This window comes from Hibiscus syriacus, unplaced genomic scaffold (assembly GCF_006381635.1).
Source record: "Hibiscus syriacus cultivar Baekdansim isolate YM2019G1 unplaced genomic scaffold, ASM638163v2 tig00112079_pilon, whole genome shotgun sequence".
In the NCBI taxonomy this organism is placed as follows: domain Eukaryota; kingdom Viridiplantae; phylum Streptophyta; class Magnoliopsida; order Malvales; family Malvaceae; genus Hibiscus; species Hibiscus syriacus.
Window position 1 is genome coordinate 110,539 of NW_024063250.1, and position 23,162 is coordinate 133,700.

At 34.2% G+C, this 23,162-nt stretch overlaps 2 pseudogenes; both read left to right on the forward strand.

The window, feature by feature from the left end:
- Positions 1 to 8,527: 8,527 nt before the first annotated feature.
- LOC120174416 lies at positions 8,528 to 11,212 on the forward strand (annotated as a pseudogene).
- A 5,199-nt stretch (positions 11,213 to 16,411) lies between these two features.
- On the forward strand, positions 16,412 to 17,720 carry LOC120174417 (annotated as a pseudogene).
- Positions 17,721 to 23,162: the final 5,442 nt, after the last annotated feature.

The following is a 23,162-nucleotide window of genomic DNA, read 5'->3' on the forward strand; positions in this document are numbered from 1 at the left end:
GCAGGTGAATAACCCAAGAACACACAAGCAGAGGAACGAAACTGAAACTTGTGTTGATTATAAGGCCTTAAAAACGGGTAACATGTGCATCCAAAGACTTAAAAAACTATAATCCGGTGCTTTATGAAAAAATCTTTTCATATGGTGATACACCAGACAACACTCGTGTAGGCAACCGGTTAATAAGAAAAACAGCACTGGAAAATGCATCATTCCAAAAACTTATAGGCATACAAGCCTGAGCTAGCATAGAAAGGCCTACCTCAACTATCTGTCGATGCCTCCTTTCCACCAAACCATTCTGTTCTGAAGTATGGGGGCATGACAGTCTATGTATTATACCTTGCTCCTTCATGTAAGTTTGAAGAGCTCCAAACTCACCTCCTCCATCAGACTGAAACACCTTTAGCTTAACACCAAATTGCCTCTCCACCTGTTTATGAAACTGAAGAAATGCATATTTAACCTCAGATTTTTGTTTCAGAAAATAAATCTAAGTGTACCTACTGTGTGCATCAGTAAAAGCAACATAAAATATTAACCCATTAGAGTAAACAGGAGCAGGGCCCCAAACATCAGAAACTATAAGTTCTAGTGGTTGCTCATAAACAGTGTGTGAGTCATAGAAGGGTAATTTGTGTGATTTAGCTAATTGACATGCTTTGCATAACACTTGTTCTTTATTTACATCAGAAGGAGTTACATTGTAATGTTTCAATGCAGAAAGTAGCACTTCTTTAGATGGATGCCCAAGTCTCTTGTGCCATATATCTACAGATACCCTAGCATTAACAATGTAACAATTTATTGAAGACAAAGAGCTATTATTGGAATTTTTAACTTGCATTTCATCATCAGTAAACATGCAATTGTCATTATTAACAGTGTTATTCATGGAAATATTGAGTTTGTACAGCCCTCCATCTTGGCTTCCTTTTAACAGCACTTTCCGAGTATGTAAGTCACGAACTTGACAGAAATTAGGGTAGAATTCAAGTGCAATCTGATTGTCCTGAGTGAATTTAGAAACAGACAGCAAATTTTTAGTAATGTTAGGAACATACAGCAACTTGTTTAAATGAAATTTACTGGAATTAGCACAGAAAAAGGACTGACTAGTGCACTGTATTGGAAGAGTATTACCATTCCCTACTACCACACTACCTGTTCCAGGATGAGTTTCTTTAATCTGCAAGTTACTAAAATCTTTGGTTATGTGATGTGTTGCTCCAGAATCTGGATACCAAGCATTATCATCCACTGTTTCAGGTGTAGCTATATAAGCTTGAGATGTGGCATGTGGTAAAGAAGCAGTAGAGGGCTGATTTGTAGCTCCAGAAAGAAAAGAAGGCATATTGTGAGCATTTGAATAGATTTGATGTGGAAAATTAACAGGATAAGTTTGAGGTCGAAAAACAGAAATTTGAGGCATATAAGAAGCTGCACAAACTTGAGGAACAGAAACTTGTTGAACAGTAGGAACAGAAGCTTGTGGAACAGCAGATACTAAGGGTGAATGTGTGTAATACACTGAATTATAAGGGCTGAAATTACCACTGTTGGGATTATACGAGTTGACATTAGCTTGGGCAGTGGAATAACTTTTATTATTACTGTTTTGCGCAGGTCGAGAGGATTCATTCTTATAGTTCATATCAAATCTGTAATAACATCTTTCAACAAGATGTCCCATTCGGCCACACAATTGACACTGTGGTCTAGAGGAAGAAAACCGTCCTCGACCTCTACCTCTATTACTGCTGTTACTGTTACTGAAGTTTTGATCAGTGTTATCAACAAGTTCACCCTTATATTGATATTCAGAATGTGGAGCACTGTTAGAGGTCACTTGATCACTTTTAGCTTGAGTCGCAATATGAGCACAAGCTGTGACATGATTAAAAGATTGAGACTGTCTAGTGTCAGCATCCAATAATATGGTGCTGACAGACCTTAGGTCAGGAGGAGTAGGAGTGGTTGTTATAACAGTGATAACTGACTCAAACTCTGGTGGCAAACCATTCAATATAGCAGTAATGTGTTCATGTTCTGAAATTATCTCTCCACAGCTAGCTAGACTATCACAAACAGACTTGATTTTCATAAAGTAATCTCTCATACTCAACTCTCCTTTCCTCTGAGAATGCAGCATTCTCCTATAGGACATCAACCTAGAAGTAGTCTTACCACTGTACAGCCTATGCAAAGTGTTCCATATTTCAGCAGCAGTGTTAAGACCTATCAAATGAGGTAACACTTACTCACTAACAGTAGAGAGCAGCCATGAGGCAAGAGCTCCATCTTGTTCCTCATATAGTTCATATTCAGGGTTCAAACTAACTACACCGTCTGAAGTAATATACTGTGTAGGCCAAGAAACATGAGAATCTATATACTTCTGCAGTCTATGTGTTTTAATAGTGAGAAAAACCTGTTGATGCCATATTAAGTAGTTGTGATCATCTAAGGTAACATTAATCTTCTTAGTAGAGAACAACCTATTAGAAGTAGAGGAGGCAGAGCCGCTAATAGCATTTAGAGCATTTTCATCGACGAAATTAGCCATTCAAAGCACAACGCAGAAAGCAAACAAAACTCCAAAACACAGAGCAGATAACAGATAAGACACAAGTCTTCAACTAGAAAGCAGAAAGCAGGGAGCTAACCAAAAAACCGATGTAGGAAAGATCTCACCAATATCAAAGATCAACTGACGAGCGAAGACCAAGAAACGATCAAAACAACAATGGAAGAGCAAAACACCAACGAAGAAGCAACCAGAACACAATTAGGGCAAGAGAACAAGGCACCAATGATGTAACAACTTAATTTGAGAAAAAGCACAAACTGAAACGAAATTGATCAAGAAACCAAATTAACCAATTTTGCATCAACTCGATCTATTAGGGCAAGCGACGGCAGAGCAATAGAATCGAAGCAAAAACAAAATTGAGGAACTCCGAAAGAAATTAGGCGAAAGAAGAAGCAGTACACCAGATCAATCGAGAGCAGAAAAAGAACAATCTCACCAGAATCGAACAGAGGAACACCAGAGAGGAGAACGCAACGAAGCAAAAATCCCAAATCGCGAGCAACCGAAGTGAATTTGACAATAAAGCCAGAGAATCACGCAGAACGAAAGCTAAAAACCGTAGGATTTTTAGGCGAATGATACCATATGAGTAAAAGCAGTGTAGACAAGCAAAGGTAAAATGGAAATGAAAGGAGATAAACGAAACAGAGAATAGGGAGCAATGTTTACTGGAAACTGAGCAAATTTCTGAAACAAAAAACAATATGGTATTAAAAGCAAGATACGTTTTACATAAGAATGAATAGTGGACAGGCCCACTATTTATACAACAAAGACTAACAAATTAGCCCAACTGAACGGCCCAACTAATTCTGTTACAACAGAATAACAGTTTCAGTTTTACAGCTATACAATACTCTAATAATTTATACCTTCCCTCCTTATCATACCAAAGAGACGCAAGCGAACATCTTCTTTAATCTATAGCACTGGATCTTCGACACTTTTCGCAGCTCTATCAAATATTCTGCTATTCATTTTCCTTCAAACTCGATATATAAGCAGTTAAGCTCTCCAGGCAAACTTTAACAAATTGGAGAGGAAAGACTTACCCTTGAATCTTGCAACAGCCCACAACGCCTCCATCCTCCAGTCTCTGATTTGCCTTGCCAATTGACAAAGCTGCAGAATCTCCTTCCACAGGGGTTTCGTGAAATCACAATTAAAAATTAGGTGATCACGATACTCTCCGTACTCGAACAGAAGTTGTATCCAGGGATTCAAAAAACGGCCGTTATACCGCGGTATCGGCGGCCACCGTTACTGATATCAGTCGAAATCACGGTGTGAAACGAAATCACACCCATAACGGTCGAAATTTAACGGTAACTGTCGATCGCGACTATAACGGACCGTTTTTCCCGTTAATCCCCATTACAACATCAGAAATCACCAACAACACAATTACTTCAAAAAAATAGCAATTTTGTTTCTTTACAACAAAAGTAAAAAAAGTAAAAATAAAAGAATATATTCTTTGTAAAACTTGTAAAAATCAATTTACTTTATATCAAAATTGGAAAAAAATCACAAATTCACAATTATTGAATCGGTACAAAATATAAAAATAAAAAGCAACAGAAAGAGCAACCCCAAATTAAAATCTAAAATTTTTGCTTGCAACTTCAAAATTCCTCTCAAATTTCACTACCCCAAACTCAAAATCAAAGAAAAATCAAAAGGGAAAAAAAAGCTTTCACTTTGAAGAGAATCTCACAATTTCAAGTAAGTAAAATACCTGATTGTTAAGTTCTTCATTCTTGCTTCTTATAACATGCCGCAACCAACATAGGTATGAAAAAAAATTTGACAGAAAATCTTCACAAATCATCAATTTTTGTAGTTTTGTGGATATTTTTTTTTGTAGAAATAACAAGAAAAATTTAAGAAATGTAACAAAGAAAAGAAAAGGGATGCATTTGAAAGAAAAAAAAGACATCTTTGCTGCTTCTGGCTTATGCGTTCTACCAGCCCTATGCCCCTCCATTTTCACGTTAGAACTTAGAAGAAGATGATAGGTCTTTTATGTTTTATCTTTACCCGTTAGGGATTTAAAGATTTTTTTTATGTTTTATTTTTTTATTATTTTTTTTACTTTTAATATTTAGGCTTTTTGAGTTTGAAGCTTGGATCCAAAAGAACCATATAAATTTAAATGAAGTATTTGGGTTATTGTTATGTTATGGCCTTATGAATTTACCCCATATAATTAAATAGATTAGACTATTTAATTAGTTATTATTATGACTTTATGAATTTTTTAAAACAAATGTTGAATTTAAATTTTATATAATTCGATTATTTTTATTATTTATTAGTTTATGTAATAAACTTATTTTTTCACTGTTAATAATGTTCATTATTTTTTGTATTATATTATTGATAATAGAAGTGATGAATTGCTTATATTTATAAATTCTAATTTTTTTGGCTTTATGTTTCTTGTATATAAATAAAAATAAAACATGTCACCACGTGAAGAATTTCCGACGAAAGTATTAGAAGGTGCACCGAGTAATTATATAGGTTGACACTTTGGTACTCCAGTGCCAAATGCAGTGCCAAATACGAGAGGAAGCACTGCATGTAAACTATGTGGTAAAGTTATGAAAGGAGGAATAACACGATTTAAAAAACACATTGCTCATAAAATTGGAAATGTTGCACCATGCCCTAATGTTACTGGTATGTGATATTTTTATTATTTTTTTATATTTCACTATAAATTTATTGATATAGATTATATATAATTGATAACAATACAAAATTGACATTATTTATTTTATTTTATTAACAGGTGTCATTAGAGAAAGTACGATGAATTTATTAAAAGAATGCAACAAAAAAAAAAGAGGAGAACAAAAGAATTCTTGTCCGGTTAAGAGAAGAGGGGGTGAAAATGAAGGATTCATTGATGAGATTGATGCAATTAGGCAAGCAGCTCGAGAAAGTATCAAATCACAACATGAGTGGCATAGAAGAGAAGAATTCAGACGAAGTACTGGTGGTTGGAGTAATATTTATGAAGAAGGGCCACTTTCCCATGGATCAGTTGGAGGATATCATCGAGAAAGAACAAGTAAATCCATCTCGAGTGAGTCTGACTTTACCTTACGAGGAGCTACACCTGAATTGGTTAGAAGTACAAGCTCAAAACAACCAAAGGTCAGTGGTTCTTTTTTAAAGACTTTACGTAAGAAGATGGGTGAAGTGGTATCTAAATTTTTAATATATGAACGACTTCCTTTTCAATTAGCAAGTTCTCCATGGTTATATAATTTAATTCAAGTGTCAATAGAAGTTGGACAAGGTGTAAAGCTTCTAACACCTTATAAGGTTTCAGATGTGTATTTGGAGTCAGAATTTGAACGAGTTCGTGATTGGGTAAATGGAATGAAGGCTCATTGGAAAGATTTTGGTGCAACTCTAATGTGTGATGGTTGGACCAACAGTTTAAACCAAATGCACATCATTAATTTCCTTGTTTATTACAGTAAAGGAATTGTTTTATGGAAATCCATGGATGTCTCAAGTGTTCGTAGAAGAGATGTTGAGTTCTACTACAACTTGTTAGATTCAGTTGTAGAAGAAATTGGAGAAAGCTACATTGTCCAAATAGTGACTGATAATGAGGCAGCAATGAAAGTCGCTGGAAAAAAATAATGTTAAAAAGAAAGCATCTAAATTGGATCTCATGTGCAGCTCATTGTTTGGATTTATGCCTTAAAGATATTGGAAAAAGGCTTAGTGTAGTAAAAGTGTTAGAAGAGGCTAAGAAAGTGACTTGTTTCATATGCAATCACATTTGGACTGTTGATCTAATGAAGAAGTATACACAAGGGAAACAAATACTTCGACCTGCTTTTACTCGATTTGCAACTCATTTAATCCAACTTGAAGAGATAACAAGACAAAAGCAAGGTCTGAGAGAAATGTTTAATTCAAAGGTCAGTATTTTATAATTAGTTATATAATTACTTAAATATAACAATCTTTAATGATTTATTATTTGTAAATACTTTAAATTATATAATTTTAATTTTTTATGAATATACAGGAATTTAAAGAATCAAAATGGGGACAACAAAAGACAAGGTCAGCTTATGAAGCCAAGAAGATTATTTTGGGAAAAGATTTTTAGAAAAAAGCAAATGACCTCATAAAAGTTTACGTGCCCTTAGTGAAAGTATTGAGACTTGTGGATAGTGATGAAAAACCAATAATGGGTTATATTTATGAAGCTGTTGAAAGAGCAAAACGAGCGATTCAACAAGATTGTCGATATTTCACCGAGTATGAAAAGATTATTGACAATAGGTGAAATTTTATGCATTCTGACTTGCATTCAGCTAGTAAGATAAAATGATTCATATAATTAAGAATTATTTTTATATTTTATTATAGATGAAATTTTATTACTTTAAGCTCTAAAATATTATTTAATGATATTCTCATAAATTATGCTTAGGTTATTTTCTCAATCCTCGATTTCAATTTGGGTGGAGCATTCTGATAATGTATTGTTAAAAACATTAGAAGGTACAAGATCAGTAATTGAAAGATTAGAACCTTCTCTTGACATTCAAATCAAAATGGTTAATCAGATTAGATTCAAATATTATTATTTGTAACTTAATTACATAATTTGAAAATATTTTTTCTTCATTTTTACTTTATCTTTTATTTATGCAGTTGTTACTATTTCGAGATAAACATGAGACATTCGGTACTCCACAAGCACAAAGAGCTTGGAGGCAAATGAATCCAGGTAAATAGTTAACTAAATTATTTAATTTATATTATTTAGTTATATTGTACATTTTTAATTTATTTTAAAATTTAAACATTATTTTGCAGCTGAGTGGTGGATAATATATGGCGCATGTGTTCCTGAGTTACAAACCATCTAGAGGCGATCTTTCATTGACAGTCCGACCTGAATCCCCCATTTCAAGAGGCGATCTTTCATTGACAGTCCGACCTGAATCGCAGGCCAAACAATCAACGCAAACCGAAAATCCAAAATTTTCTAGATGTCTAACCTAAAATTAGTTAGAAAGCTCTTAATTCCTTAATTTTCTAGATGTCACTAAGGATTATTCCTTAAAGGATGTATTTTACATTTTTAACAAAGATGACTCAAAATTCATATATAAATTTTATGTCTATGTTGTATTTCAAATTGTCCATCCATAACAATGTAACTATACACTAATTTTTGAAATTTTTAGTTATTTCTAGACATTATAAACTAATTTTTAAATTTTTTTTAAGGATTTTCGAGATGAACCACTACATGGTAGCCCTACGAACATTTTATTGTAAAGGCTGAAAAAGCCAAAACAATCTTTGAAGGCTGTAAACTCTACTTATTATAAAAGTATTTCTTACAGAGTTAAATAAAAGAGAAAAGAGTTGGAAGATCTTCAAGTTATTAATGGTTTGAGAGTGTGCATTTTATTAGAGAAGAGTTGAAAGAGCATTTTATTTACAATCCAAGCACTGGAAATATAAGATCAATCTAGAGTAACACATCCGTATCTTTATTTGGAAATAAATCTTGTTTCGATTGCTAAGACAAACCATCTCCACTTATAAGACTCTATGTATTTAGATTGCTAACTCTAACAATCCCCTACGTGAACAAACGAAGTCTAAGAGAAATGAGTTTGGTTGGATATGGAAAGTGGGAGTTAGTTTCGTTCGCTAAATATCTCGAAAACAAACTCTTCCACTCTTCAAGGTAAAAGACTACGACTATAACCTTTTGAAATTAACCCAACAACCCTTTCTTTGCGCCAACTCCGTTTTGACCTCTTCAAAAAGAAAAACCACTCTTTAAAACTCAGCCAAAGGCTACAATTTAATATACGAAAACATTAACGTTATAGTGGTGGAATCTCGTCATCCTCTTTTGTTTTTGGGGAAAAAAATATAGAAATCATGGGTCGTGTTAAACTCCAGATCAAAAGGATAGAGAACGATACGAATCGACAAGTCACCTTCTCCAAGCGTAGGAATGGACTGATCAAGAAAGCTTATGAGCTTTCGATCCTTTGCGACATCGAAATTGCTCTCATCATGTTCTCACCATCTGGTCGTGTCAGCCATTTTTCAGGCAAGAAAAGGTGCCCTCTCCTTCTAAATAGCAGCCTTTGAATCACAGATGCCGTGTTCGTGTTTGTAATTGATCTGTTTTACCATAATCGAAGATGTGCTTAGTCGATACGTAAATATGCCGGATAGAGATTGAGGAAGGTATGCGATTCAATTCTAATGATTAACATTTTCTCGAGATGCAAACTGGAAGGTATTGCAGATGTTGAACATATTTACTGGTGTTTTCTGTTTTGATTGCAGCTTGGTGCTGAACAAAGAGGTAACTTGACCATTAGTGAATGATTAAATATGTTCACCGGTGCATATTATAAGCTACTTGTACCTTTTTTGTTTCAGTTTTTGCTCAGCACCCTGAATAAATTCCAAGCTGAAAATGATTATGCTTTTCAACTTGCAAGGTATTTAGGGTTGAGCAACTGTATTTAAAAATTCGACAAATTGATCTGAATCGAACTACATGGTTTAATTTGGTTTGAGTTTTTTTTTTACGGCTTGGTTTAGGTTCGGTTTAGATATACTATTTCATGATTCGGTTTTGATTTTTTCTATAAAGCTTGTTTGTTCCAATTCAAATAAAATTAAAATAAAAAATAGCAACAACCCGTTGGTATAGTGGGATGATACACTAAATCCCTTAAGCAACGTTAGGAGTTTAAATCATGATGTTTGCGATTGAACAAATTGGGTTGAGAGGGTTATCCTCATAATATGCATTTACAAAATCTGATCGAGAATAGTTGATCATTAGATCGAATATCGATGATTAAACAAAAAAAAATTATCTAAACCAAATTCATTTTGAATTCGAGTCGCATTTAATATTATTATTTTTTATTAATTAAAACTTTTGTATTTTCACTCAGTTTAAACTTAAAATTTGTTTTTTTAGAAGTTGAGTGAAACAGAATTAACCCAAACAGAACAACAAATTTTGATTTCTGCCATTCGGTTTCATAATTCTAGAAATCTGCATGATATAGTTGGGTTCATCTTTTATTAAAATCCGAACTGAATACACATAGGTATTTTGCATGAACCAGATCTTTGGCGTGTGACATTTGACATCTCTAATTGAAATCACTGTTTTCATGCAGTTCCACCACTTGTACCACCAGCATTAACTCAAATGTTGAGGTACAAAATTTCAATACAAAGCCAAGCTTAATAGTATTTTGTTTTGGAAATTTTAGATCTGAGTTTTTAAGTTGCATTGTACTCGGAAGCTCCAACACGAAATCAGTGAGTTACAACAACAGATTCAAGTGGCAGAAGAACAGTTAAGTGTGTATGAACCGGAACCTTTAACACTCACATCCATGGCCGAGTTTGAATCATGCGAGAAGAACCTTGAACAGACTTTAACACGTTTTACTCAGAGAAAGGTCCATATCTATACCTTATTAATTCATTAAGTTCATTATAGTTTTTTTTCAGATTAATTTATTAAGTAGGGCTTTGAATTATTGGTATTGCAGAATTATCTCTTAGCTAATCATATATTCTCTTTCACTGACCCATCTAATGTACAGGTAATTGACTAATATGCTTTTAGATTTATTTCTAGAAGATTTATTATCCTTTAAAAAATATTCTGCAAGTAAAATTTTAATATTATTATGTGTATTATTTAAGATTTAGTGTTTGTGTTTGGTGTTTTTTTTATAGAATTTTAGAGTTCGGGGTCTTTATATAAGGTTTGTGATCCTTGTATTGTTTAGGGTTTAGGGTTGGGATCCTCTTTATATAAGTTTTAACTTGGGATTTAGGTCCTTTATAAGGTTTGAGATTTAGTGTTTTATATAGGGTTTGAGGTTAGTGATAGTTTTAAAAATATTTTTAGGGTGAGAACATATATGTTAACAACACAAAATTTTTGAATAAGGTAGACACAAATAAAATTTTAGGAGAATAAAATAGATAACTAATCGAAGAAAATTTGAATTTCAAGATGGGCATATGCCCGCTCTCCAAAAACTATGGATTTCAAGTTTTAGATTTGTCTTTTACACTATTTGAGATTTGAGACTTGTAGTTTGGGTTAAATTTCCTTTTATAGGATTTAGGGTTTGATGTCCTTGTATAAGATACATTATAATATTAAGATTTTATTTATGTTATATCTTTTCACTGCCGATACACGGAATAATACCAATTTATATAAAATCAAAATTACTTTAATATATTATTATGGGACATAAAATGTAGATGTACTTGGATGCACAAGAAGGGATGCCAAGGTCTTTTGAAAATGAGGTGATGGGTTGGTTGCCAAACAATGGACAACCACAAAACCCAACAACCACCCCGTATTGTCCGATGCCACAAGGAACAAACATGAGTGACATCCAAGTCACCACCTCAGGCAACGATGGTCTTCCACCATGGCACCGCAACTTCACGTCCGCCGAGCTCATCTCCGCCTTCATGTCCTCCCCTACTTCGTTCCTTCTGATCAAGGTCGTTAAATTCAAAACCCTAAATCCTTCAAATAAATCATAATTTATCATCAATCGATTTATACGATGGATCCAAATGTAGTTTAAGATAGACAAGTTCATCAACCGTTTAAAAGATAAGCTTACTAATTCTATGAGCAATTTATCTTTTAAAGCTAACTTGGTTGAGTCTAAATTTAAGAAGATCATGAAACGTGGGAATCAAGACAAGAAGACGAAACCACAGAAGGTTACCAACTTCAAGAAGTCAGGAAAGGCCAAACCGGAAGGAAAGACATTCAAGTGTTATGTATGCGGTTTACCCGACCATAAAGCTTACCAATGCCAACACCGCTCAGACCGCCAGAATGAAAACAAGCCACAGATGCACGTTGTTGAAGAAGATGATGAGTTCATTGTTGCGGTGGTCTCAGAAGTTAATCTGGTGGAGAACAGTTCAGAATGGGTAGTTGACACTGGCGCTTCGAAGCATTTCTGCGCAAGGAAGGAGTTTTTCACCGAGTTCGAGGATGGGAACAGTGGTGAACGTGTGTACATGGGGAACTCTAGCAGTTCTGAAGTGCTAGGCAAAGGCAAGGTTTTACTCAAGCTGACTTCTGGTAAAACTCTGGCTTTAAATAATGCTCTGTATGTACCTGCCTTGCGTAGAAATTTGATAAGTGGTGGGCTTCTGAATAAGGCAGGCATTAAGTTAGTTTTTGAGGCAGATAAACTTGTACTTTCCCGAAATGGTGATTATGTGGGGAAAGGGTTTTTAAGCAATGGTTTATTTGTCATAGAAACTCAATTTAATGAAAATAAAGCTATCACTTCTGCTTATATTGTTGAATCCATTAATATGTGGCATGCTAGATTAGGACACGTGAATATTCATGCTTTAAAGAAATTGATAAATATGAATGTTCTGCCTAAACTAGACACAACTAGCTTTAACAAATGTGAAATTTGTGTAGAAGCTAAGCATACTAGACCTCACTTTAAGATTGTTTCTAATAGAAAGACTGAGTTGTTAGAACTTATTCATACTGATCTAGCAGATTTTAGAAACACTGAAAGTAAAGGAGGAAAACACTACTACATAACTTTTGTAGATGATTATTCAAGATATACAAAAGTTTATCGCCTAAGAACTAAAGATGAAGCTGAAAACTTCTTTCTTATTTATAAGGCAGAAGTAGAAAATCAGTTAGATAGGAGAATCAAACGGGTTAGATCTGATAGAGGTGGTGAATATGGATCTAATTTCTTAAAAGATATTTGTGAAAAGAATGGCATAATTCATGAAACTTCAGCCCCCTATTTTCCTCAACAGAATGGTATAGCCGAAAGGAAAAATAGAACATTTAAAAGAGATGATGAATTCTTTACTAATAAGTTCAGGGTTATCTGATAACATGTGGGGGGAAGCCATTCTATCGGCAACTCATATCTTGAACCGAGTTCTTCATAAGAAATTAGATTCTACCCCATATGAATTGTGGAAAGGATACACTCCTAATTTACAATACCTGAAAGTGTGGGGGTGTCTGGCCAAAGTGGGTTTGCCAGATTTTAAGAAGTCCACCATCGGACTTAAAACTGTTGATGCAGTGTTTATAGGGTATCCTACGAATAGTGTTGCATACAGATTCATGCTTTTACAAGATTATTCTATTTGTGAGTCAAGGGATGTTGTTTTCTTTGAAAATAATTTTCCTTTAAAGGAACCGAGAATGAATATTGAAACACAAATAGAATATATTCCATCCACTTCTTCTAGTAATCCTGCTAGGTCTTCTGAACAAATTGATTTCGAGCCTAGAAGAAGTAAAAGGCAAAGAGTTGAAACCTCTTTTGGACCAGACTTTATTATTTCCTTTATTTCTGTGATAAATGATTTAGACTCCATTTCAAATCCTATAGCTCAAATTTTTCTGTTAGATGAGGATCCTAAAAATTTTGAAGAAGCTATAAGATCTATCAATGCTAGTTTTTGGAAAAGCGCTGTTAGTGATGAACTAGAATCGATAATGTCTAATCATACTTGGGAATTAGTTGACTTGCCTAAGGGATTCAAACCAATCTCCAACAAATGGGTCTTCCGGAAGAAACTAAGGCCAGATGGTTCGATTCAGCGGTACAAGGCAAGGTTAGTCGTCAAAGGGTTCACTCAAAGGTTTGGTTTAGACTACTTTGATACATATTCTCCCGTTACAAAAATCTCAACGATTCGTGCATTATTTGCACTAGCCTCTATTCATAAGTTGCAGGTACATCAAATGGATGTTAAGACTGCTTTCTTGAATGGAGATCTAGATGAGGAGATTTACATGGAGCAGCCACTAGGTTTTGAAGCACCTGGTATGGAAGGCAAAGTCTATAGACTCAAAAAGTCACTCTATGGACTTAAGCAGGCTCCTAAACAGTGGTATGAGAAATTTCATAAAACTATTCTTAGTTTTGGTTTTGTTGTGAATGGTTCGGATGCTTGTGTGTATTCGAAGATGTTTGACACTGAATGTGTTATCATAAGTCTTTATGTTGATGACATGTTGATTTTCAGTTCTAACATTGAGTCCATTAACAAAGTTAAAAATTTCTTGTCCACTAAGTTTGAGATGACATATTTGGGAGAAGTAGATGTAATCTTAGGAGTCGAAGTTACCAAAACTGAGAAGGGATTTTCTTTATGTCAAGCACATTATATAGATAAAGTGCTAAAGAAATTTGACAGTTTTGATGTCGTCCCTGTTCGAACTCCTTATGACCCTAGCATACATCTAGTTAAGAATAAAGGAAGTAGTGTTTCCCAAACTGAATATGCTAAGTTAATCGGAAGCTTAATGTTCTTAATGAACTATACTCGGCCTGATATTGCTTATGCTGTGAGTAGACTGAGTAGATATACTCATAATCCGAGTGGTGAGCACTGGATTGCTCTTAAACGCTTACTGAAGTATCTTAAGGGTACTTTAGATTGGAAACTTGAGTTTGCTGGATTTCCTGCGGTACTGGAAGGATATTGTGATGCCAATTGGGTTTCTGATAATGATGAGGTAAGCTCTACGAGCGGGTATGTTTTTACTTTGGGTGGAGCAGCAATCTCATGGAAATCATCAAAGCAGACTTGTATTGCTCGTTCTACTATGGAGTTGTGGGGAAGACCGACTCTTTCAATTTCATTATTGTGTGATTCACAAGCTGCGATATGTGTGGCTAAGAACCAAGCTTACAATGGTAAGAAAAGACATATTCGTATAAGACATGAGTCAGTGAGACACTTAATAAAGAATGGAGTGCTCTCTTTAGAGTATGTGAAGTAGGAAATGAACCTAGCAGATCCACTTACCAAATGATTAAGTCGGAAGCTAGTCCTAGATTCGTCGAGGGGGATGGGTCTAAAGCCCATTGATTGAGGAATTCATGGTGGATACCCAACTTAGTTATCTAAGTTCCATGTGGTCAAACGAAACCATGGAAAGACTCATAGTGCACATTCCTATTGCCTATCCCTATGATCAATAATGTGCATGCCCAGGATGAGCTTAATTGTTCTTAATAAATTCATAGCCCAGGCTTTGGGTGGTCTTAGTGAGAAAGACTTGATGAATTTACCGATTTTGGCTGAATATCTATTCTTAATAAGTTCATAACCCAGAGTGAGTGGGTAGGAAATGATGAACTTACCAACAGAAAGGTTGAGTTTGTTAAACTCTTAATAAATTCAAATCCAAGTATTTGGATGGTTCTAGTGAGAAAGACTTATTGAATTTACCAATAAATGAGGTTGAATATTTATTCTTAATGACTTCTTAGCCCAGAGTTTGGGTGGTTCATTTATAATGAACTTGAAGAAAGTCACCATACCCTTTGTGAGGTTGAGCTATTACAAAAGCTCTTAATTATTTCATATCCCTTTTTAAAGGGTGGTTTATGTTGAGATAAACTTGATAAAATAACCTATGTAAGTGAGAAGGGTTAGCCGCCTTCTATGAAAAATGTTGGGCCATTTTTCTAGCACACTTACTAGAATCCTGAGGTAAGATGGCCAAATATATACTTTGTATATATATATATCTTACACATCGAGGACTCAGGTGGATGAAGGGGTTAGTTGTATGTTATGAGTTTACCCTGATCTTAGAAAGTTCCAGACTAGTTTCACTTATCTAAGAGAATGATTGCTCATCATCATATGTACTAGTTCCAGATACGTTCACTAGTGCTTAAGCAACTAATCTCACTATTTCTTTCTGGAAAGTTTGTTTTCGAGTTTCAGAAGACTTCTTTCGCATTAGTGGGGGAATATTGGTAATGCTCAATCCCACATAGTATTGGAAACACTATTGGGAATGGTATTTAAGGCTTGGCTTTCCCACTTCCTTGTTGAGTGATAGAGAACAAGGGGGACTCTCGCGTACCGCCACCGCCGTCCGTCCGTCTCTCGTCTCGATTCGGCACGGCATGGCTCGGATCGGATCGGCTCGTGGTCGTGGTCGTGGTCGTGGTAATATGTGTCTTCGACACGTCCACGCGAATACTATCTTTTTAGAGAAAATTCTTGAGGAATTTCTCTTTGAAAGAAACAAATGGAAAAATGTGAAAGATTTCAACTGATATTTATAGGCTGCTGAGGACTGTTTAATTTCAAATGATAACAGCTGATTTATGAGAGTTATCATAAATTAAACAGCTTTTTCCTAAATTAAATCAAAAACGTTAAGATGTATATGGACTGATTTCCAGCTTTGTACAGAGGACAAGCTGTTAATATCAGGAGTTACAAGAGTTATTTGATTTAATTCCAGGGGTTACATGATATAATTTCAGGAGTTATAACAGCTGAATAATGATGCAATGAACCTGGACTATTTTTTAGTCAGGTTCATCTAGACGTTTCAGCTGTTACAAAAGAAGAGATTTAATCCTGAAATTTTATGGACGATATTAACCCTATTTCTAGCCTATAAATAGAGAGCTATATTCAGCTTCTCAACTCACTCTCAAACATTCACAATTCACTTACAAAAGTGTTTTCTACAGTTCTCTCTGTGAGTTCTCTCTGAGTGCTTTCCAATCAGAAGAGCAATACCACCAGCAATCCACTCCGGTTTCGGGTGTACGGAATTCGAAGCGATCGTGTTAACCTCGGTGCGAGGATCTTCAATTCCAGTAAGGGCGATCCCACGCGCCTCCTTTCACCCCACTTCATAAATTAACTCTTCCTCTAAGTCATCAATTAATCTATCATTTGTACTATGAAATGGCTATTCTTTCTCTGAAACTCGTCATCTTCCTCACTATCTCCCACTCCACTTTCGCCACATTTGATCTCACCTCCTCCGCCGCTACCATCAGCGCTCCACAACAGTCCCTATTCTTCACAATCTCACCATTACCTCAGCCACCTCATGATCACACGGAGCACGTCATCCTCTCTCATCATGCTTCACTCCTCGCACCCATCCTCTCTCATCTCGGCTTCAACGAGCTTGCCACCGCTGCTCCTTCTCTCTTCAGCGACTCCTCCACTGTCGCTACATGGTCTGGTCCCTACACCATCTTTGCTCCCTCTGATTCCTCTGTACGTTCTTGTATTTCTTGCTCCACTCCTTCCCTCCTCCGCGAACACATGGTCCCTGGCCTTTTCACCAACGATTACCTCCGCAAACTCACCTTCGGTACCAAAATCGAAACTCTCAGCCCCGGCCGTTGCTTAATCGTCACATCCACTGCCAACAACCAGAAAAACTTAACCGTTCATAAGATCTTCATCGGCGGAGTCGAAATCACTTAACCGGATATGTTCAACAACGGCCTTCTCATAATCCACGGCCTCCAAGGCTACATCTCACATCTCTCGTCTTTCTCTTGTGATGTAGAACAGATGACGTCAATCACTTTCCCCTTCGGCCACCACGATCGTAGTATCCACAACAACCAGTTTAAGCCGCAACAGACCGTCGCTCTGATGCGATTCATGCTCCGAGACGCAATGCTACGGCTGAGGAACAACGGTTTCTCCGTTCTCTCACTCGCTATGAAAATCAAGTATCCCGATCTCATTCCTCTCGTCAATGTCACGATCTTCTCTCTTGATGACGTTTCAATATTCTCCGGATCCTACTCTTACATCCACAGTGTAAGGTTTCCATGTCGTGCCAAACCAGTTTTTGACTGTTGCGGATCTGGAGAGACTTCCAGTGGGGACCACGCTACCGACGTTGGACAGAGGGCAGAGTTTGGTGGTGACGATGGTCGAAGGGGCCGATCCAAATCAGCTGAGGATTAACTATGTGGGGATTAAAGTGGATGATATGATAAGGAACTTGAATGTTATAGTGCATAGCATTTACTTGTCGTTTCCTCATCTTCATTCAGTAACGGCGGTGACAGACGGCACTTTAGGTGGAGATCAGAGGTCGACTGTGGTAGGAACACAAGGGGGTTGTGAAGCTACGAATGAGCAAGGTGGTTGTGGATTGAGCAAGGTGAACCACGTGGCGACTCAGCTCAATCCCCACCCCAACTTGCTGGAATTTGAAGACCGCCACCATGACCATGGGCTTTGAAGGGTTTTGCTGATGTATGGTACCTAGCTTTGGTCACTGTTATTCTGTGTGTTTAGCCTGATGACCTTTAATTTCCTTCTTAGCTAACAAATACTGAGAAATACTTAGATAAGTGTGGTTGTTTTAGCCTTTTAGGTTAATGTTGTAGAAGAGACGATCATCGCTTTGTGATTGGTTGCATGCAAATAAAAGAGTATGATTCGTTTGTTTCAATGTACTATTTTCTTTTTGTTCAAGCACAGATAAGGTGAGTTGAATCTTTTGAAATCAAATTATTCACATAGGGGGAGTGCCGAGTAGAGTAGTTTTATGTTCATTGTTAAAATTTCTGTCATGCTAAAAGAAGCTTAACAGAATCTGACACGGGATTTCTCCCATCATTTAGGTCCCCTCTTCATCTTACTTTACTATACCAATCCTTTTGGATGACTCTTTTTCTTATTAAAACATGTACTAATAATTAAATTTGGTTATTATGTAATAAATATATAAATCTTATTTATTTTTTATGATATTATTACATTTCTAATAAATAAATAATATCTATTGAGCTCATATGGATTGTTTTGTGTCATCTTATAAATTGAGGGGTCAAATGGTTACTTCCCTCTCCTTCCCCGACAAAATTGATTTTCTTCCCTTTCCAAGGCTGGGTGAACCATTTTCTTCTTTGCACCCATACACCCACACACGCTTTTAAAATAATCTCCAAGGGATAGGGATATTATATATATATATATGGGTGTTTATTTTTTTTTTGAATTAATCGAATTAACCGACCGAATCGAATTAGTTCGATTAATTCGTTCGGCCACCAAATTAGTTCGGTTGATTAACGGTTAAGAAAATTTTTAGAATTCGCTTAACGGTTAATTCGATTTGAAATCGATTAATTAACCGAAATTAAATTTTAAATATTAAATATATTATATATAACATATGAGCTCAACTCAAACCATTTAAAACTCAATTAATAATTTAAGATCCAACAACTTTTAAACCTAAATCAATATTAATTAATTTAAAAAAATTATATAAAATTTTTATTTTATAATTATATATTATTTAAATTAATTGTAAATTTTTTTTGAATTAAAAAATATTTAATTTTTATATAAATTAGAAAATAATTAATTGTACATCTATGATGTAAAGAGAGATGAATTTATAACATGACTTAAGAACATGGAAATACATTAAAATGTAAAACTTAAAGGAATTAAAGTATAAAAGTACCGAGGCTGGAAGATTATGCAATATCAATGACTATTAGCTTTCAATTTTGCATTTGACCCTATATGTGATAATCATTTTACCTTAGGAACCAACCAAATACAGGTTTGATAACAAAGATCAGCACTTCTTGTTTAGTTGATCATGAACAATTTCAAAATATGTTTTTGCACATGTTCACGTTTTAGGCATTTCCAGGCATAACAACTCCTAATCAATTCAAGGAAGCGTATTGCTATGTTGATGATACTCCCAATCTCATCATCAAAGCATTGTCGTTCAAAAACACTAATTGACATAAAATGGAAACTATTGGAGCTGAAGAATGAATACGTAAAAGTTAATTCTAAGCATATCTTTATGAAATAGTTCCAAGTAAAAGACTATATCATATATTTGGATTAAAAAATTGACCTAAATCAATATTAATTAATTAAAAAATTTATATAAAATTTTTATTTTATAATTATATATTATTTAAATTAATTGTAAACTGTTTTTCTGAATTAAAATTATTTAATTTTTATATAAATTAAAAAAAATTTAAAAATTTTGATTAATTTGAAAATTAACCGAAATTTATTTGGTTCAATTAATATTTTTGAAAAAAAGTTCGGTTCAGTTAACGGTTAAAGAAAAAAAATCAAATTATTCGATTAATAGTAATTTCATTCGATCGACCATTGAATTAATCGAATGAACAACCTAATTATATCGTCAAACTAACTGCCCTCCACCTATAACTATATTAAAATAGGCAAATTATTAATTACCGTCATGTACCATCATTCCTTTCACTGCACACCAACTAACATTAATACGATAAACATAGATCAAAAGTGCAACCTTCGTATTATTATTGATGATGATTAATCCACAAAGAAGCTTTCAATATTTGGGGGGGGGGGGTAATTTAAAGCAAATGATCATTGTGAAATTTTCATCATAATTATTATTGTTGTTCCATAATTTACTCGCACTATTACATACCGCCACCTATTTAATATTCTCTATTTATTTTCTTACATATTTTGTTTTATGAAAAATGGCAGTATACATTGCACAGTATACAATCTGGGATTTGTTTATCCGGAACAGCGCACCTTCCAAGGGCCCATGACACAGACTTTTTTTTATAATCACATGTATGTGATTTATCTATGGACTAATTTGGATCGAATATTACAGAGGTAAAGACGACTTTCTTAATTTAATTTGCTCAATTTACAATCGTAAGGATTTGAACCACTAACTTTTCTTAAGAGATCTAGTATTTCATCCCACTAGACCAACTGATTGTTAGTCTCATAACACATATTTTATTTGAATTAAAAATATTCCAAAAAAGAAAACCTCTTGACATACATATTTTGAAAACTAGTTTAAAGGAATACAATATATCTAGAAGATATGTGATTTATTTTTGCATGATAAGGTATCAATTATCTTGTATGAATATAATGTATAATGTATAAATTAAATGAAAAGATGATACATCGACAGAAACTTATTATCCTAAAATTTCATCTTTCATTATTTTTTAAAAAGGCTTAAGGGTTGCTTTTGCCTCTGTAGTAGACTAGTAGTCTCAATTTATCATTTTCGCTCTTATGGTATTTTGCATCAATTTAACTCTTAAAATTGTTTAATTGCATCAATATTTAAAATATTTACTTTTGTTTAGAGTTTTAGGTTAGAGTTTAGAGGTTAAGGTTTAATGTGACAACCCTTTCCTTTACCAGTCACCGAATAGAGTCAAAGATGTCATATAAATTTTATAAAACATTTCTTATCAAAGATTAGTAAAATTTTACTCCTTTAAAATCATTCATTAAAAACTACCTAGTAAACTATTACAAAATCCATTAAAAACATAGTCATACCAAATATCATTAACACATATATACATACCAACTAGAAAATTAAAAACATCATAAAGATGTCATTACTGATACTGGAGATGTAGTCATCGCTAGTAAATGCCAAAATACTATCTACTCCACTTGATATTCTTTACCTGCACGTGAAAATCATCACACGCTAAATATACATTTAGTGAGATATTTTATATAATTTAAAGTAAAACATATCAATATATAAAGAATATTGCATATATTATAGTATAAAAAATATCATATAATAACATATGATAATATTACAAGTATAACCTGGAAATCATTAGTGTAGATATAAAACATTTAATACCAATTCAAAGTATTTGATAAGAGATTTACTTTCAAACAAATCATTCAAACTTACACTTTTCAATCTTATTTCATATCATAGCCCAACGTAAATAAATGAGAATGCAAGGTATGCGAGTGAGACGAGAATGCAAGGTATGCGAGTGAGACGAGAATGCAAGGAATGCGAGTGAGACGAGAATGCAAGGTATGCGAGTGAGACGAGAATGCAAGGTATGCGAGTGAGACGAGAATGCAAGGTATGCGAGTGAGACGAGAATGCAAGGTATGCAAGTGAGACGAGTATGCACAATTTAGACTTTTAGTTCCAAAAAGATGTACAAATACCATAAAACACAATATCAACAAATCAATAATCAGAAATAGCATAGTACTAATATCACATTACTATGTATTGTATTCCTAAGAGCACAATAATACCAAACTCACATTATTATGTACATGATGCAGCTGCTAATACTTCACCTCTATGGCATGCCAACTATACCAAAGACTCTCAATGTACATACAAGGTACATTTTCATCAAAATCACATATCATCCATTTATCAAAGATATCCATAAATATAGATATATCAAAATACCTTATAATATTGCATTTGGCAGTTTATACCCGAAATCATTCAAATTCCATTTAACAAAATATTATGAAAATATCATAATATAATTCAAATCATTTTCCTTTCCAAAACGTTCAAGGTTGACTCATCGCAAACCTTCCTTATATCATATATAATAAAATAAGATAAGAATGCGCTCACTTGGTATACTACACTAGCAAGCCATACTTAGCGATAAGCTTTACTCCTGAACTTTCTCGTTAGCTTTAAGCTTACTCTGATCTTGGTTTTGATCAGGATTTACACATACATCATATACAAAACACATATAATTCAAAGTACATGTTAGTACCTTACCATACATAGGCGCATAACAAGAAACAATTATCTAAAAAATTTCTTAAGTGAGATTTTGTTCTACTAAATTTTTTTGGTAAAATTTTTAGGGTAAATTATACTTATGAATATTTAACTATTGCCTCTTTTAGTTTGATCATCAATCTTTTAGTATTAGCAATCAGATGACTTAACTATTTAAATGATATAAATCAAGCCACTTGTCGTTAACATTTAACATAAATACTTATGTGAAAGTTAATAAAATTGATATAATTATATATACAATTCCTATTATTTTTAAATTCTATCAATTTAATCATAAATTTTAATTTAATTCAATAAACTTAATCATCGAATCAGATAATGACACATGCTATTGACAACACGTCGTTTTACTTGTCAAATAAAATAGCCTTAATCTCAAAATAAATTTAAATAAAGAATAGTATAGAGAGAGTAAGGGTCGATCCACAGGAAATATGAGATTGCTGATGAATTAATTTTTTTTCAAGGCTTAGCATGAAATGCAAAATAAAATAAAGAGGAGGTTTTATTCGATTGAAACTAAAGAAAATAAAATTGAAAGGAAGTAGAGTTGAATTAAAATTCTAATTATAAGAATCAACCTCCGACTTTCGCTTTGCCTCAAATTCCATCGATCATCGAAATAGATCTTAGCTTCAGATTCATGGCAGTTACAGTCTATAAGGCCCAACCTCTATAACTTGTTTTTCTCTCAATTGAACCGACAATCCAAAACAATCTTTGATTGCAAGTTCTTATGTGGACTAATCGCGACAATTGTTATTAGTGCCAACTCGATTTTAAAGCTTTGGAAAAACCCGACTCGGATAGTGTCCCGTTGGGAATCGAATCCGATCTCAGTTCCTAATAGCGTACAATCGCTAAGTGTGTTCCCAGGAAGTCGAATGTGCTACAAGCCGATTATTCCTTCCAATTGTCAATCGAAAACACTATCAATCCAACATGCACTTTTTGAAAAGAAAATGTTTTTGATTTTAAAAGGATGATCAATTACCAATCATTGATTCCAGAAAACTGAGAATGTAACCCGAAGGGTATACGTGCTTTTCAATTTTCACAATC